This window comes from Lissotriton vulgaris, chromosome 7 (genome assembly GCF_964263255.1).
Source record: "Lissotriton vulgaris chromosome 7, aLisVul1.2, whole genome shotgun sequence".
Classification (NCBI taxonomy): Eukaryota; Metazoa; Chordata; class Amphibia; order Caudata; family Salamandridae; genus Lissotriton; species Lissotriton vulgaris.
This window is the reverse complement of record NC_141695.1, coordinates 325957495-325975668: the sequence shown is the minus strand read 5'-3', so window position 1 is coordinate 325975668 and position 18174 is coordinate 325957495. Positions and strand designations below refer to the sequence as shown.

The window sequence follows — 18174 nt, the reverse complement described above, 5'->3', positions numbered from 1 at the left end:
TAGGTATGCAGTTCCTCAAGGCGGATAAAGTGATCAAGAAGTGGTTGGAGGGGGATCCTCCTTGTGGGAACTAGAGTCCTCACACACCCAGCAAGCTAGGTGTCATGGTTCATCATTTGGACCTGTCCCTGGTCGGGTCGGTGCTGCAATACCCAACGGGCACCCGTAACTGGGGCTCTTTAGCGGAGATCTTTTGTTCCTTGCCGTATGGTGCTGTGGGTGTGAGGGGTCTAGGTCGTGTAGATGCGGTGAAAGTGAGTGATATTAAATAAGGGGAAAGTCAACATTTTTCTAAAATAAATAGAAAATTTATGCATTGAAAAGAACAGATGAAGAGTTAGGAAATGAGACAGAGATTGGCGGGTAGATATAAGTTGATAGAGAATAAAGAGATGAGTGTAAGTGCCATCTGTTTGTGAGTCATTAGTAGGAAAATGGAAGTTGGATTGACTATACTCAGAAAGCAAACTTAAGCACTATATACATCAAAAGCAATGCTGACATACCATCAGCAAAAAACACATACTGAAAAACAAACACAGGTGTTTAAATGACAAATGTGTGAATTCTAATCAGTTTAGTTCAACACTGAGAATGTCTTTAAATGTTGGGTAGGACTTCTGTTTACAGGAAGCTGCTGTATTTCATCGGTCATTCAGTCCATTTGGAATGAGTGTCCAGTAATTTGATCCAGGGAATTTCTCTCTGGAGGGGAAACTTGTAGTTAATGCCCTCATGTGGTAGCACAATCTCAAGTAACAAGAAACGCAGAAAACTGATGTGATTAAAGGGCAGGAAATGTGAAGCTACACTGGATTTCAAATTGTTTTTTCGGATGTTTCTTTCATGTTCATTCAATCTTGTCTTGATTTTGCGCTTAGTTTTTCCAATATAGTCCAAGCCACAAGAATATTTCAATAGATAAATGATAATATTGTTGCAGTTAAAACATGGAATGGTTCCTTTGTAAGACTGTTGGATGAATTTGGATTCGGTGTGGATAGAATTTCTTTGATGTTTTTACTGCGTTCATATGCGAACAGTGGAGCGTTGGAAAAAATGCCTTTGAAATCTGGCTCCATTTGTACCATCGGCCAGTATTTCAAAATTAGTTTTTTAAAAACAAAACTCTGTTAACCCTTTAAGTGCTGCCGTCGGCCAACGGTCGTCGCGAGCACTACCTTGCTAGTGCTGCTCACGACCGTTGGCCGACGGGCCAGCACCCGTTATTCGAACATTCAGCACTGGGCGCTGAACGTTCGACGCTCTTAAGGAGTTAAGAGAATTTTGACACTACAACGATGCGATTCATTTTGTTTTGTTTTTTAGTTGGTGCCAGGAGTTGTTCGTGTGATGTAAAAGAGGCACGTTGTAAGGTGTTTTCCAATATTCTAGGTGGGTATCCTCTTTCCCTAAATCTTGACACTGTCGGTTATGTTCATGAACAATTTGCAAGGGTCAGAAACTATTCTTATGACACATAAAAATTGGGAATACGGCATGTGATTTTTCAAAAGAAGATTGGTGAAAACTGTTATAATGATACAAGTTGTTGCAGTCCATGTCTTCCCTCTATATGTCGGTCTCCAAATTTTTTCCAGATCTGGAAATATTCACGTCTAAAGAAGTGATAATGGTGTCATTTGAATTATATGTAAATTCAATGCGTTAATAATAGAGTTCAGATGCTTGATGGCCAATGATAGTTCATTTTTGTATCCTTTCCACAACAACAAAAATGTTGTCAATGTATCCCACAGGATGTCATTCCACGTGTTGTTGCTTAGGATATGTTCCATTTCAAATTTATGCATGAATAAATTGGCGTAGCAAGGTGCTGCGCAGTTGCTGATAGAGTGCCTAGGAGTTGCAGGAAATATTCATTCTCCCAGCGGAAATAGCTGTGATACAATATAGAATATAAAAGCTCTAATAAGAAAATGTTTAAATCTTCATCCACTTTTGTTCTGGTCAAGCAGTGTTTAACAGCCTCTAGGCCAAGATCATGAGGAATGGATTTGTAGAGTGACTTCACATCAACTCTCTTCAGAGTTGCCGGATCGGGAGTTGTGTCTGCACTTGTTTTTCACCCACCTAGTTAGTTAGTTTTGGGGCAAACCATGTCCTAAAAAAGGCACCTCAGAATATCAGGAATCTTGAAGACTTCTAGTGGGCGTCTGAGCGAATATGTAGAGAAGCTCCTCATTGAATTATTCAGCAGAAAGCAGTGGTTTAAGTGAGCTTCTTCATCCCATTGGGATGCGTTGTGGGCGATGGTATATGATAAGGGTGCTGGCATGAAGTTTTTGACTAATTACTCTCTTGGACCGTTTCCATTCAGTTTTCTAATGTTGCGGATTACTCATCCTGCTTTACACTAACAAATCATTTGAATACCTCACTGTGACCTGTATTTTGTCGCTTCATTTCTTAAGGTGTTAATTTTCCCTTGATGAAGGGCAGTATTTAGCCCGAAATACATTGGGATTAATAATTTGCCTCATCAAAGTTTTTTCGCTGGCAAGATGTGAATGAAACTTTTATTATTCATGAACAAGTAATCCTGATGACCCAGTAAACCTATTTTAAGAATTGATGAGTATTCCGTACCTTGTATCTATGCCCCCATTTGGCTTGTCTCCTCCTCTTCTGGGGGTCTTGGTGGAGTCGAACGACAAAGGGAGTTGGAGCGGATCATTAAGCCTCATCGTGCCAGCTGCCCCACCCTGGGCCCTTGGCCAGTACTTCTGTTGTCAGGCAGTTTGTAGGTAGTTAACCAATGCGCACTGCTGGGGCGGGGCTGCTGTAGGAAGGTGGATACCTGATTATGGTAACCCAGATTTTTTTGCCTAGTGTTTTGCTGGTTTTCGACGTAGTTGGCCTGGGATCCTGCTAATCAGGACCCCAGGCTATCTGCTCTCTCTGTAAAATGGACTCCATGTACTTTAGGTACATCTCCAATTGGATATTGGGTCACCTTATGCGCCCCTGTACAGTGTACTATAGGTACCCAGGGCATAGGTGCATCCAAGGCCTACCAGGGGCTGCAGCATGTATTATGCCACCCCTGGCTGGCCACTCACATTGACACAACTGGCTGATCACTCAGCTGGGGCAAGGTCGTGTAATCACCCCTTGCTTAGATATAGTATTCCTATATCTAACCTTATATCTAGACACATATACACCTATAAGTCACTCCTATGGCAGGCCTTAACAATCCTGGAGGCAGAGTGCTTGGTTTTATGTGAGATGGTGCTCGAGCATGAGCTGAGCCTGTCTGCAGCTTTCGGAACCATGTCCTTATAGCTGTTCTAGGATATTGCCATAATATATACTCTTAAGTGCATTATGAACCTCGCTGTTAAATGCTAACTCTGGTTTGGCTTTATCAAAACATGTCGAGTAAGGTGTCATACGTTTTGGAATACTACCCCCTCGCCAGTTCTGGTGACGGGGGTAGCATTCTACCCTTCTAGAGGGAGAAGACATGTTGTTCCTACTAATCCTGGTTAAAGTTAGCCAGAGCCTCAGCATCACAAAATGGATGCTGCTGCCACAGACACAAGTCTGACATCCTGCTGCTGGGAGTCCTTCCCAGCGAGGGAGGCTTGGACAATAGGTTTCCTGTCTTGGGAGGTGCTAGCACCACCCCAGACAGGCTATAGTGTATTGGGGCTGGGAGGGCTGAAAGAAAAGAGACACTGCCTGGGGCACACAAGGTGTCCCATGCATAGTCCAGTTCAATCCGGTGCTGGGGCACTCCAGCCCCAACTCTGGCGCGAAACTGGACAAAGCGAAAGGGGTGTAACCACCCCCTTCCCTGGTTCCACCCATAGAAGGGACCTAGCAGGCAATCCAGCCCCTAGATTTGGTATATAGGTAGGAGCTGAGTCCCAAGACTTTAGATTTATCCTGACTGAAACTTGAAATAAAACTCTGGACCTTCGACATTCTACCTGAAGATAGAAGACTGAAGAATCTCCTTTGTGGTCAAGGAGTGACCACCTTGCACAAGCAGGCACCATCCAGCGATCAACGGCTTGCTTTGTCGACGCTCCCACTGGAGCCAGAGCACAGAGCCTGACAAGAACCGGACTTCCAGACTTCCTTCAGCCCGATCTACAGTCCCAGCCAAGCTGAGACCCGTGGAGGCGACGCGAGATGTGGGACCGGCCATCTTGAAAAGTCAGCGATTTGCTTTCCGTGAAGCTTCTGAGGCACCCTCGATGCTGTGCATTGGGGATTGAGAAGCCCCAGGCCCGAGCATCATCTGCACCGAAGATCAGCCCTGCACACTCCACGAGTTCTGTGTGGGGCCCTTCTGCATTTTCCTGCTCAACGCGTCTGCCCGGTCACTTGCCCGTTGGCTAGTGGCCATCTTGGCGGCGACAACCTTGAATTTACACCGCTGGTCTGGTTGCTCCAGACTGGCCCTTGCTTCCCTGAAAAGAAGCAGCTCATCAGACCTTGCTGGTCTGATTAAGACGCCAACTTCGATTCCTGCGTGGGTTGCCTTTGCCAAGGCTTGTTCACTCCAACTTGGAAGCCGACAGCGAGAGCCTTCGTGGGATAGTCAGTGCCTGACTCCTGGTCGTCTTCCACGCCTCCTGGTCCACGTGGCTGCAGAGACGAGCTTCACGACATCACCTGGTTCCTTCCTGGTCACTGGCTAGTGACCCAGACTCTATCCCCTCTGCTTTCAGGTACTCTTCATCCTCGATCCGCCCTTGGATCCACCCGGACACTTCTCTCCTGGTCGCCTGCAGCATCTTTCTTCAAGGCTCCATAGGATTCAGCAACGAAACCCGACACACTTTGACCCCTATGCACCCGCTTCCTGTGGGTGAGGTAACGCGAGTACTCCGGTGCTCCTGTGGGTATTGACTATCCAACTGTCTAGGTTTCAAGTAACTTTCATTGAGTCCAGTCAGAAGTGCCCTAAAAGAACTAGTTTCTAACTCTTTTGTTCCCATTCATTCTCGATGGTAACTTGCATGTGAGTAAAGACTCTGCACACACCTCCCGTGGGCCTCCTGCTTCCTATCCCTTGATAGTACAGCGTAGCCCCAGCGATTCCCTAGGCCCTGGGCCTATTCATTTTCCGAGCAGTGGTACTTATACCGCTATTTTAGTATATGGTTTAGCGTGCCCCTAGGGCCCTACTGTATTTTGTGCAACTTATTGTATTTTATTTAAGTATCTTGTAATGTGCTTGTGCCTCTGACCTCATAAAGAGTTCAGAGGGATTGTCTAGAAATATATATATATATATATATATATATATATATATATATATATATATATATATATATCCTGTGTGGTGTCCTTTCATTTAGTATTAAAGGGGTTACATATGGTAAAACAGCTGGCTTCACATGCCCTCTAGAGTTTAGCCTAAGACTGCTTTGTCCATGCTACCACTAGGATAGCTGGTCTGTAAGGTTGACTTTACAACCATCACCATAAGGGTTATTTGGACTGGTGCAAGGTGCTCACTAGAACAGTGAACATCATATACCAAGCCAACTTCTCACATTTGTGTGCAGCGGTTGGGATTTGAGCTTGCTGTTGTTTTACCAATTGTAATCTTTGCAATATAATTTGAAAGATCACATAGGTATCTATAGGTACATATAAAACAAGACTTAGCATACTTAAGTTCTACTGAACTTAGTTGTTGTAGAGCAAAGGGCCTAGCACACCCTGACTACAACTCCTAGAGAGGTTTAGTAGGAAAACACTTAGTGTAGTTAGGTGCACACACCCACACCTCACTAGAGCATGTCTGGCACAGGTGAGTCCAGTGGACCTCTACCTGTGGGGAGTTACCCTCCCAGGGCACCCTCCAAATTTGCTATCCTCAGTTTTAAGGAACTGAGGCACTTGTGTACCACAAAAAAGCTGAAACAAGGGGCTAACCCTACCCTTCAGCAACTCCTAGAACTCTTAGAGGAGTCTGAAGTTCTAAAAGCATCTGGTTCAGGCCCTACAGGGCATGCAGATGAGGTCCTACCATCTTCAGATGATACCACTGACCCCCCTGTCATAGATGATGAAAAGGATGAGGTTGGGGAAGAGTCGAGGGAAGAGGTAGACAGCCATGCCCAAGTTAGGAGACTTAGCCAGGCTAACCTAAGCCTACATGGGGCTGCAGATGGGCTAGCCCCATACAGACCTATTAGTAGACTTAATCAGAGGTATAGTAGAGATAGATCTCCATCGGGTGCCTCTATTCAATCCAATGCTTCTAAGGTACTCAGAGGGGAATGACTTCTCCTCAGAGGAGAGAACACCAGGCTAGGACGAGGGAAGTCAATCTCAGAATTGAGAGAAAGGAACTTGCCCTAGCCAAGGAAAGACTTGCTTTTGACAGAGAAAGGAAGTTAGGTGGGCTAGAGCCCACTGGTGGCAGCAATATCCCTAAGGATAAAGACAGGTCCTATAACAATAGACACCTGAGTAAGATTGTGCCCCCTACAAAGATGGGGATGACATCCACAAATGGGTAACTACTTTGGAGAGGGCCTGCAAAGTACAGCAGGTACCCCAAAGTCAGTGGGCAGCAATCTTGTGGCTCTCCTTTTCAGAAAAAAGTAGAGATAAGATCCTCACAGTTAGTGATGATGATGCTGATAACTACAAAGTCCTGAAGAGTGCTCTGATTGATGGGTTTGGCTTAACCACTGAACAGTACAGGTTGATGTTCAGGGATACCCAGAAGACACAGACTCTGGACTGGACTGATTTTGTAGATTGTGCTACTAAGGCTCTGGAGGGCTGGTTATTGGGCAGCAAAGAAAATGACTAATCAGGATTGTATAATTTGATTATGAGGGAGCAGATCCTTAGTAATTGTCAAAACCAGCTTCTACACCAGCACCTGGTGGACTCAGATCTGACCTCTCCACAAGAATTGGGTAAGAGGGCAGACAAATGGTTCGGAACGAGAATCATGCCTAAAAATCAGGGTAGTGACCAGAAGAAAGATTCTACCAAGCCTCAAGAGAAAAGTGGGGATAAATCTAAAGACAAGTCCTCCACAGGGCCCCAAAATTCCAATGATGTGGGTGGGTCCCAAAACACTCCCTCTAACCGTAAGAAACCTTATTGCCATGCCTGTAAACAGCCTGGCCACTGGAAGACTGACAGCAGTTGCTCAAGGGCCAACAATAAGGAAAACATTCCCCCAAGTAATACTCCCAAACCTCCTGTTACTATTAGTAGTAATCCCCCAGGTGGTGGGAGTGCCCCCAAGAATGTGGCTGGGTTTACTTTGGGAACTCATGGGGACTCTGGCCTAACCAGGTCCCCTACCTTAGCTACTCTTGTCTGTGAAAATGACATGGGGTTTGCCAACTTCACTGCTTGTCCCAACACTTTGGGCAAGTACAGACAGGAGCCCCACATCAATGGCCAGAAAGTTGAAGCCTGCAGAGATACAGGGGCTAGCATCACTATGGCGACTGACAGTCTAGTCCCCTCAGGACAACTTTTACCTGGGTTCACCTATCAGGTGATCAACATTGATGGAGTACAGAAAGATCATCCCATGGCAGTAGTTAATCTCAGCTGAGGAGGTGTCACTGGCCCCAAGAGAGTGGCAGTGTCTACAAACTTGCCTGTAGATTGTCTTCTGGGGAATGATCTAGAGATCTCAGCCTGGGCTGGGGTAGAACAAGAAACGCATTCCAAAATGGTAGGCCTTCCAGAAAAGGTTAGTGGGGCTGTGATGGCCCCAGCCCAAACAGAATTTCTTCCTAAAGCGGTTGGAAGGGCTGTGATGGTCACAGCCCAAGCTCAGGCAGTCTTCCCTGAAAAGTTTGGCAGGTCTGTGATGGTCACAGCCCACACCCAAACAGAGTTCCTTCCTGAAAAGGTTGGTAGGGCTGTGATGGTCACAGCCCAAACTCAAACAGATTTTAGTGTTGTGAAGCCTGAAACTATGGATCACTCCACTCAGACAGAGAGCATTGGGGAGAAAGAAAAGTTTCCCTCCCTCCAGACATTAGGTGAGAGTCAGCCTCCTCAGGGAACTGACCCTACCCCTTGTGAAGGAACTGCCCCAGAGGTAGTCAGGCCTAGCCTGGCAGAGCCCCTGATGTCAGTGGACCCTTCCAAGGTGGGACCCAGTCTGGAGCAGGTAACCTGCCCCTCTCTACCCTGCCTCAGTCAACCCAGGGCTGCAGAGGTCAGGGAGGCCAGTGGTGGACCCCAAAGTGCCCCCTGTCCACAAGAACCACCCCGTCTGAAGATTAGGGGCACCAAAGCTAGCAGCCCTAGCAAGGTGAAAATTTCAATAACTCCTGAGGGACTTTCCTTACACTTAGTTAGGAACCTCCCCCAGCTGGACTTTGGTGGCCACGGCCAAACCTGGGACCTAAGGGCCCCAGAACTGACCTGTCCCTCCAGTAAGCCAGCAAAAGGGACCCAGCCTTCAGCTGTAGGCAGCCAAAGGTTGACCCCGAGAGCACAGTGCAACTCAGTCCTGGAAAGAAAGGCATACATGGTGGAAGATGATTGGAGGAAGCTGAGCCCTAAATTAGAGGAGCCTCACTTCAGTACTCCATCTCAACACCAGCCTTTTACTTTGCCAAAACACACCACATGTAGAGATTCCCTATGGTGGAGACCCTATGATACCCTATAGGTAAAGGATTGCTTAGTGGACCATGAGACATAGGGTAATCATGCTAGTGCAGGTACTTCCTTATATGGCCACTTAGGCAATATAGGCTTACCTGATCAAGGATAGCCTTATCTCCTTTCGTCTGGGGGGGTTGTGTAGGAAGGTGGATACCAGACTATGGTTACCCTAGATTTTTTTGCCTAGTGTTTAGCTGGTTTTCGACTTAGTTGGCCTGGGATCCTGCTAATCAGGACCCCAGGCTATCTGCTCTCTCTGTAAAATGGACTCCATGTACTTTAGGTACATCTCCAATTGGTTATTGGGTCACCTTATGAGCCCCTGTACAGTGTACTATAGGTACCCAGGGCATAGGTGCATCCAAAGCCTACCAGGGGCTGCAGCATGTATTCTGCCATCCCTGGCTGGCCACTCACATTCACACAACTGGCTGAACACTCAGCTGGGGCAAGGTCGTATAATCAACCCTTGCTTAGATATAGTATTCCTATATCTAACCTTATATCTAGACACATATACACCTATAAGTCTCTCCTATGGCAGGCCTTAACAATCCTGGAGGCAGAGTGCTTGGTTTTATGTGGGATGGTGCTCTAGCATGAGCTGAGCCTGTCTGCAGCTTTCGGAACCATGTCCTTATAGCTGTTCTAGGATATTGCCATACCATATACTCTTACGTGCATTATGAACCTCACGGTTAAATGCTAACTCTGGTTTGGCTTTATCAAAACATGTCGAGTAAGGTGTCATATGTTTTGGAATACTACCCCCTCGCCAGTTCTGGCGACGGGGGTAGCATTCCACCCTTCTAGAGGGAGAAGACATGTTGTTCCTAATAAACCAGGTTAAAGTTAACCAGAGCCTCACCATCACAAAATGGATGCTGCTGCCACAGACACAAGTCTGACCTGCTGCTGGGAGTCCTTCCAGCGAGGGAGGCTTGGACAATAGGTTTCCTGTCTTGAGAGGTGCTAGCACCACCCCAGACAGGCTATAGTGTATTGGGGCAGGGAGGGCTGAAAGAAATGAGACACTGCCTGGGGCACACAAGGTGTCCCATGCATAGTCCAGTTCAAACCGGTGCTGGGGCACTCCAGCCACAGCTCTGGCGCGAAACTGGACAAAGGGAAAGGGGTGTAACCACCCCCTTCCCTGGTCCTACCCATAAGAGGGACCTAGCAGGTAATCCAGCCCCTAGATTTGGTATATAGGTAGGACCTGAGTCCCAAAACTTTAAATTTATCCTGACTGAAACTTGAAACGAAACTCTGGACCTTCGACATTCTACCTGAAGATAGAAGACTGAAGAATCTCTCTTGTGGTCAAGGAGTGACCACCCTGCACAAGCAGGCAAAATCCAGCGATCAACGGCTTGCTTTGTCGACGCTCCCTCCGGAGCCCGAGCACAGAGCCTGACAAGAACCGGACTTCCAGACTTTCTTCAGCCCGATCTTCAGTCCCAGCAAAGCTGAGACCCGTGGAGGCGACGCGAGACGTGGGACCGTCCATCTTGAAAAGTTAGCGACTTGCTTTCCATGCAGCTTCTGAGGCACCCTCAAAACTGTGCATTGGGGATTGAGATGCCCCAGTCCCGAGTAGCATCTGCACCGAAGATCAGCCCTGCACACTCCACGAGTTCTGCTTGGGGCCCTTCTACATTTTCCTGCTCGACGCGTCTGCCCGGTCACTTGCCCGTAGGCTAGTGGCCACCTTGGCGACGAAACCGTGAATGTACACCGCTGGTCTGGTTGCTCCAGACTGGCCCTTGCTTCCCTGAAAAGAAGCAGCCCATCAGACCTTGCTGGTCTGATTAAGAAGCCAACTTCGATTCTTGCGTGGGTTGCCTTTGCCAAGGCTTGTTGACTCCAATCCGGGAGCCGACACCGCCGACAGCGAGAGCCTTCGTGGGACAGTCCGTGCCTGACTCCTGGTCGTCGTTGACTCCTCCTGGTCCACGTGGCTGCAGAGACAAGCTTCACGACATCACCTGATTGCTTCGCGACATCGCCTGGTTCCTTCCTGGTCACTGGCTAGTGACCCAGACTCTGTCACCTCTGCTTTCAGGTACTCTTCATCCTCGATTTGCCCTTGGATCCACCCGAACACTTCTCTCCTGGTCGCCTGCAGCATCTTTCTTCACGGATCCATAGGATTCAGCGACAAAACCCGACACACTTGACACCTATGCACCCGCTTCCTGTGGGTGAGGTAACGCGAGTACTCCGGTGCTCCTGTGGGTATTGACTATCCAACTGTCTAGGTTTCAAGTAACTTTCATTGAGTCCAGTCAGAAGTGCCCTAAAAGAACTAGTTTCTAACTCTTTTGTTCCCATTCATTCTCGATGGTAACTTGCATGTGAGTAAAGACTCTGCACACACCTCCCGTGGGCCTCCTGCTTCCTATCCCTTGATAGTACAGCGTAGCCCCAGCGATTCCCTAGGCCCTGGGCCTATTCATTTTCCGAGCAGTGGTACTTATACCGCTATTTTAGTATATGGTTTAGCGTGCCCCTAGGGCCCTACTGTATTTTGTGCCGCTTATTGTATTTTAATTAAGTATCTTGTTATGTGCTTGTGCCTCTGACCTCATAAAGAGTTCAGAGGGATTGTCTAGAAATAAATACATATATATTTTGTATATATCCTGTGTGGTGTCCTTTCATTTGGTATTAAAGGGGTTACATATGGTAAAACAGCTGGCTTCACATGCCCTTTTGAGTTTAGCCTAAGATTGCTTTGTCCATGCTACCACTAGGATAGCTGGTCTATAAGGTTCATTTTACAACCATCACCATAAGGGTTGTTTGGACTGGTGCAAGGTGCTCACTAGAATAGTGAACATCATATACCAGGCCAACTTTTCACAGCTGCAATAAGTTTCGCAGGACTATTGTAACTGTCAGTGTTATTCTAGGTCGTAGTGAAACCATTGGGGCCAACTTTCTGTTTGCTGCATCTAATTCACAGATGTGATCAGTACCTCGCGGGACCACGTGGTCATGGCGGGGCCTGTGTGCTCTGATCATCGGGCACTGGGACAGTAGCACCCTTGGTTATCCACGGCCACCAATGGGGGCCTGCCTCGATCTACTGCTCCTGAGGTTCAGCGGGAAATTTTGCATTCACGGCAAGCTCGGAGTCCCTCAAAGCAATCAGCGAGGTCATTAAGGCCTCCTTGGGCTGCGGCACGTGTGAGTGCCCCAGAGCTCCTCCGTACCATCCCTGATCAAGCCCCAGCGCCGAACGGAGACTGCCACAGAACGCAGCCTTGCTCTGACTCACTAGCGTCAGTTGGACCTCACACAAGGGTGCCTCCTCTGATTGCAGTCAGAGCATACCATGTTGCAGGCCCCCACATCAGCAAGCCTGGAGTTTCGTGAAGCGGGCAGATGCGATCGGGGCACCTGTCACTGCGAGGACAGCATTAGGCCGCAATGCCGCAGGCCACGACTCTGCTTCTCTCGGCCCCAGCTGATACCAGCTACTCGCCATAGGGCCCTGCAGGACACGCGGGCATCTTACAAGGCGTGCAAGCGCTACATGGCGTATGCAGGCCAACAGGTTTCGTTACTTCCGTCTGAGCTTCAGGCTCGAGCATCCATCTTGGTCCTTGACCCGACCTGGCCCCCTGTGTGAGCGCTATTATCACCTAACGCCAACATTGAAGGAGCCATAGCTTTTGACATAATAGATCATGCAGGCAAAGTGAAAAGACCCCAGTGTATGTCACATGTCTCCAAAAGTTTTCATTCTGACCTTGCAGTCTGCAAACTCTATGCCGCCTTCGTCCAGAATTGGCTCACCTATTACTTAACCTTATACCAAAACGGATCCTATTATGGGAAACACTTTTGCACTGTGAACTACTGAGAATATAAGCTCTTATTCACATTTGTTGATCTTATTGTGCTTTAATATGTCCTTTTAAGTTGTTAAATCAGACTTACTTCTCTTCAAAATGAGTAGTTCAGCTCAGACACCTTACCATGTCTTCTCTACACAGAGAAGCAAACCAACACGTGTGTTTCTTGTGTTTCATCAATAATTGACAGATTGAGCCCTTAAGCCAGAGTAACCATCACGATCTAGGTTCTCTCAGACATTGTTTTCAGTCCTAGACCTACTTGTGATAACCTAATATATTTTGATAGTTGGTGGCATGTTTTGCTTCCCTTCACCTAGTTAGACTAACACACCTGAAAACCATAATTTGAGAGTGAAAAGTTCTGTACTGGCGACAGTCCGTAATGACCTAGAGTCAGCTTAAAGCAAAAATCAAAAGCTGCGTTATGAATGGTTATAACTCTATATTCTGAACTGCTGATGGTGCACTTTCTGAATTGTCCTCTCACCTTAGCTGCTCATAATACCAATAACCAGCACAACTTTCAGATGGTAACAACCCCTTTTAGGACATCTTGGTATACTACCTGGGACTTAAAAACATTCAGCTTCTCAAGCATGCTTGGAAAAAAAGAGCACGTTGCCTCCACATACGGTAAAGTTAGTCTCCCTCAAAAACCGACTCCTCACTCGGCCCTCAAGCCTATTTTGAAAACTATGTAATACATAGTGGAAGTTGTGGGTGTCCTAATTCACCCCAAGACTGGCATATAATCCATTGACTACTAAAACATGTTTGCATACTGTCAACACTAAGCTAGTCTGTTCCAGCACTTTCTTCCCAGGCCTGTTCAAGACATTACTTGCTCATGTACAAAAAGTTTAAAAAAAACTGTTTTTGAAGTATTCGCACAAAGTGAAAGGAGACCACACATCATGCTTGTGCTCGGAAGTCCTATCCTCCTAATCCTCAAAGTCCAAAGAAAATGAGTCTGGCTTTCTGGAACTCATGCTTCAATGATTTGGAAACAGCCTAACTTTCGGTAAGCCAGGCAACACCTGGCTGTTCTTTCCAAACACCATTTGATCAAGAGAAAAGGGACCTAAACAACCATAGCATTTGGTGATGCCAAAGAATTTTGATTAATATAAATCCATGTAATATATCTAGGCTGTCCTTTTTGCACTGTTTATTTTTTGAAGATTTCAATGACATTTTCTCATTGTTTTCCAAACCTTTTGAAATCTGTGCTTTTTGGTGTTTATTCAGTTGCGTACCCCCAAAAGAACCAAAAAGTGTGTTTCTATTGTTTACAAAACATGTTGTTTTTTGCAGTGGTTATTATAGATCACATATATAATTTAAAGGAGAACTATTGTTGGGTGTACAGAAGTGTCTTACCATTGGCTGTGTATCCAATGCACCTATGTATTGCTCTCTCTAACACCTGATTACCCTCTCACATATCTCATTACCTTACATGCTCACTATGTCTGCTTTACTGCACAATTAACGGATTAGAGCAGTAACAGTACTATATTGAAATGTTTTAATGAACAAATTCCTGGACCTAGTTGGGGTCATTCACTTACTCCTTACTGAATATGGTTACATTGGAGATGTGTTCAACAGCATAGTACCTTGAAAAGTCTTTAAAACAAATGTATTAAGCCAGATTAATTTGTGGTCCTGTGTTCTAAGGCACCTGAAATGTGATGCGTCAAACATTCTTGCCAACGCTTATCTGCACTCTTTGCCTGACTACATGAAGATGGTCCTGTTGACAGGTCATTGCCGACAAGTGCCCCGTGGCAAATGCCAAACTTCGTGACCTTTTAAAAACAACGTATTGTATTCAGGGGCTTGCAATTTTGCTGACAATGGGCTAAAAAATCCCAGTAGTAAAGTGCAGTGGAGTAAATAAACAGAATTAGATGAAGGCTTCACACATAATGGAATACCTTGCAGTGTGAATTTTGTTGATATGTGGAAAGTCTTGTGTCAAGCTTTCACCACTATTCCAGGTACATGGTGGCAGCACACCTTTCACAGGTACCTGGCACTGCACCTTGCATTGAATGTTTAAAACCTGGGGGGTTTGGCAGTGACATGCTATCAATACTGACTTGTTAGAGATGTGGGTCAATGTATCAAAGAGTTTTACCCATTCTGCGTCTGTGGGTAAATGTGATAGTAAATATGGGCCAAAAGTATTATGAGACAGCCCTTTCACCAATGAGTTAAATAATTAAATACTGCTAAAAGATCCAATATGATTTTAATATTCCCAGATTTCCTACAGTGTATGAAATAATTGGATGAGACCTAAAACATGCCTCTAAACCGTGCATCCAAGTAGATATTATTCTTGACATGCTCCTTGACATCAATAGCAACACTGCAACACGTAAAGTTACATAATTGATGACAACACTGTTCATGGCGGAGGTGTGAGGTATAATTAGTTTATAATGAGTTATAGTTATTTGAGATAATTATAACTGATGAATTTCGGTGGTTATTTTAGTTTAAAATATTGTTTTAACCTTACCTACCTATAACTTCCTTTTACATTGAATTTCCACGTTTTTTTAGGTTTAAATCATGTTTATTGCAGCAGCACAAAGAAACAAAACATACATTGCATATGAGGTACACATCTGCAGTGGCCAGAGGCACGTGCGGGGCTCTAAGGCCTTCCAGATGATATTCCAAGTTGAGTCCTTCCACGTTTTTTTAAATGTAAAGTAACATAATTCCTAACTACAACGCCCAGAGCCAATGCAGTGACTTGGACCAGATCCCTCAGATCCAAGGTCCTCAACTCTGGCGGTTAGGCCACATCCATATTTCTTAATTCGTGTGAAAATCATACACAAGTAGGATGATTGTGTATGAATATGTATAGTGAGCACATTCTCTGTTGACCTGGGTTTGTGAAGTAAACAACTTCAGAATTTAAAAAAAAGTGTTTTATTTTTGCTTTCCTAACTGTGTATATATATATATATATATATATATATATATATATCCTGAAATGTATACAGTTAGTTTACATGTATTTCAGTTTTGGTGTGTGCTATAAACAATTACAGCCTTTTCTTTCACGCTCCGTGTACCCCAGCAATATTGGTTCACTTAAAAACTAGTCTCACTTTGCAGTCAGAGAGAATAAGCGGCAATTGCCAGAAGACCCGGCCTGCCATTGATCTCAGTCTTTGAAACCTAGCAAATGTGACAGGAGAAATACAACATGTAAAGGCATCTTTATTTATTACTTTTTCTTGGCCCACCAGAAATCAACTGCCGGCCCACCTGTGGGTGCAAACCCATAGTTTCAGAAATGCTGATTTAGTGTCATCCCTAAATAACAAAAACCAAGCAGATTAATCTTGGACCAGCCTTTCTTGCTGCTACCTTGCATAACGAAGTTACATTGTCTTGACCATTTCAGGAATTAATAAACACGACTCATTGTCTCTCACTTTCCGCTCTTTGAATGGCATTTTATTTTAAAGCAGGTGTTTATCAGTGTTAATGTGTTTTCACTGATGAGGGCCGTTTCCCTTTCTGCAGGATGTTCTCAGTTCTATGTTTAAACTTAAAACAGGATAGCCTAAATATATCATAAGGTGATGTTCCTCCAAGTAGATAATCTACCAAAAGCAAGAGAGTCCTTGGATTTTAAATTCGTTTTCTATTTTATTGAGCTACATGCACACCATACCCTCTATTTTAGAGCTCAGTCTCGTGCTTCAGGTCACTGTCAATGATGTGGCACAGAGTCACTGGAGCAACTTAGTGTGCTTGTCAGGAGAGTTCCATTGTAGCCCCAAGGCTTGGATGATTTCTCTGAAGCTGCAGGGTGTTTAACCACAGCTGCAGTCATTTACCTGAGTTTACCAGAAGATTACAAACTAGATGTCACGTTTGCATGTATCACCATTTGCAGGGCCGGACTGGCACAAAGGTAGCTTTGGCACAATAGCTCAAACCAACCGCACTCTCTCCATGCATTCTCTCATCCATCTCCGATCTCTTGCTCTCCATCTCTGGGCTCTTGCTGCCTCTCTCCATCTCCCTACGTCTCTCTCGCTTTTGATGCCCCTGTGCCTCCTACAATTAATCTGTGGGAGCTGGAGAAAGTGACAGCGGCAACAGCAGCGGCTCTAGGCTCTCAGAGCCGACCTCCAATGGCCCAAGCCCACAGGGGAAATACAAGATGGAATGAAAGGCCATCCCTACCCTGACCATTTCTTTTCAGACACTTCTTCCCTCTTTCGCTCCCATTTGCATCTCTTTTCCACCTGTGGATGTTGTAGTTAGAATTTAGAACCGACCCGTGGAACCAGCAGAAGTCCAGTGCTATTCAACCTGGCTTCTTCGTCTCTTTCATGATGTTTTAGGTTTTTTAAACTTCTCATGCACACCATTAGCACAATAGCTATCCCAGCGGCATATCCATTACAATCAGTGATATGGTAAGCATTAGATATTTCCACTCTATTTAGTTATCCTTTGCTGAAAACCCTTCCTATTCATTACCTCCGACTCACCCCTCCAACATTATTATATACATGTTCCTCTGTCATACAAATCTGCGGCTCCTAGGAGTGTCTTTCTCCATTTCCTGATCCAGGGATCTGTCTTGAACAGTAGCTTTGCAGTGGTCCCCAGATGTCTCTGGGAAGCCCCCCATGGCAGCAGTGCACTATAAACTTCAGAGTTCGTATTGCACAGTGCTAAGTCTCATCATGCTGCTGCTTTACGAGCCACACCTCTCTACTCCATGACACGAGCACTCGCCTTTTCTTCCAACTGCAGCGTTCTGCCCACAAACTACCTGCTGTGGTTATGTATTATGTACCCTTTTCACAAACCCCAAGAGCGCCGTCAAAGCGTCCACCTGCAGTGCACAATCTTCATTTTCCCTCCTGCCATATTTCTACATGTTAACCAGTTTTTAATACAATTTGTGTAGAAATGTGTAGTGCGTTAATCTGTATCTATCATTCATTAACACGTTTCGTTTATATATGGTCAACAGTATTCCCATGTTGTATCTCTCTGGGATCCCAGTTGTGATATTTGACTGTTAAGTGTTTCTCTTGGTGTATTTCACAGAGTCCTTTATTGAGCCCTCTTGCTTTACACCTGGAGAGGTGCCAAGCCCAACGAGCCAGAATTCCTCCAGATTCTTTGCACTAGACGGCGAAAGCAAGCCCAGGCTGGAGTGATGCTGCTCCCAGTTCTCTGATTACACGGTCTATTGGCAGAGCCTCGGTAAGTCCAGGGATACATTTTATTTACCAGGAATTTTGTGCCGAATCTGGAATGTGGGAATTAGTTAAACAAGCATTTACAATGCAATGGTTTCGCCTTTGGAAAAGTTAGAGCTATTGGCATTGCTCATGACATTTCTTTTTTTTTTTTTTACTTCTAAATAAATGGCATTGTTATTTACGACTGTTAGAGCTCAGGGCTGGTACTTTCAAATAGTGGATCTGCAACATTTTATCTGACTGTGGAGAATATGATTTGGAAGAAGAAATGATGTCGTTCAATTCAATGTAAGCTTTATTCAGTATGTATTAGACATTCATAAAGCAGTTACAAAATTAAAAACAGTAATATTTTAGCAGCAAATTACATAAAACAAATCCTTATCTAACTATGGTTTTCA

General features: G+C 45.3%; 1 protein-coding gene across 4 annotated transcripts in view; it reads left to right on the top strand.

The window, feature by feature from the left end:
* Nucleotides 1-18174, top strand: part of LOC147701486 (oxysterols receptor LXR-beta-like) — a 319523-nt gene that overhangs the window by 40359 nt on the left and 260990 nt on the right. For 2 of the 4 annotated variants that reach the window (XM_086930165.1, XM_086930162.1), the window contains exons 2-3: nt 1330-1395; nt 17616-17774. The gene's annotated coding sequence lies outside the window, so the exon portion shown is untranslated. The remainder of the gene's footprint in view (nt 1-1329; nt 1396-17615; nt 17775-18174) is intronic. The other 2 variants (XM_086930166.1, XM_086930164.1) reach the window with 1 other exon arrangement.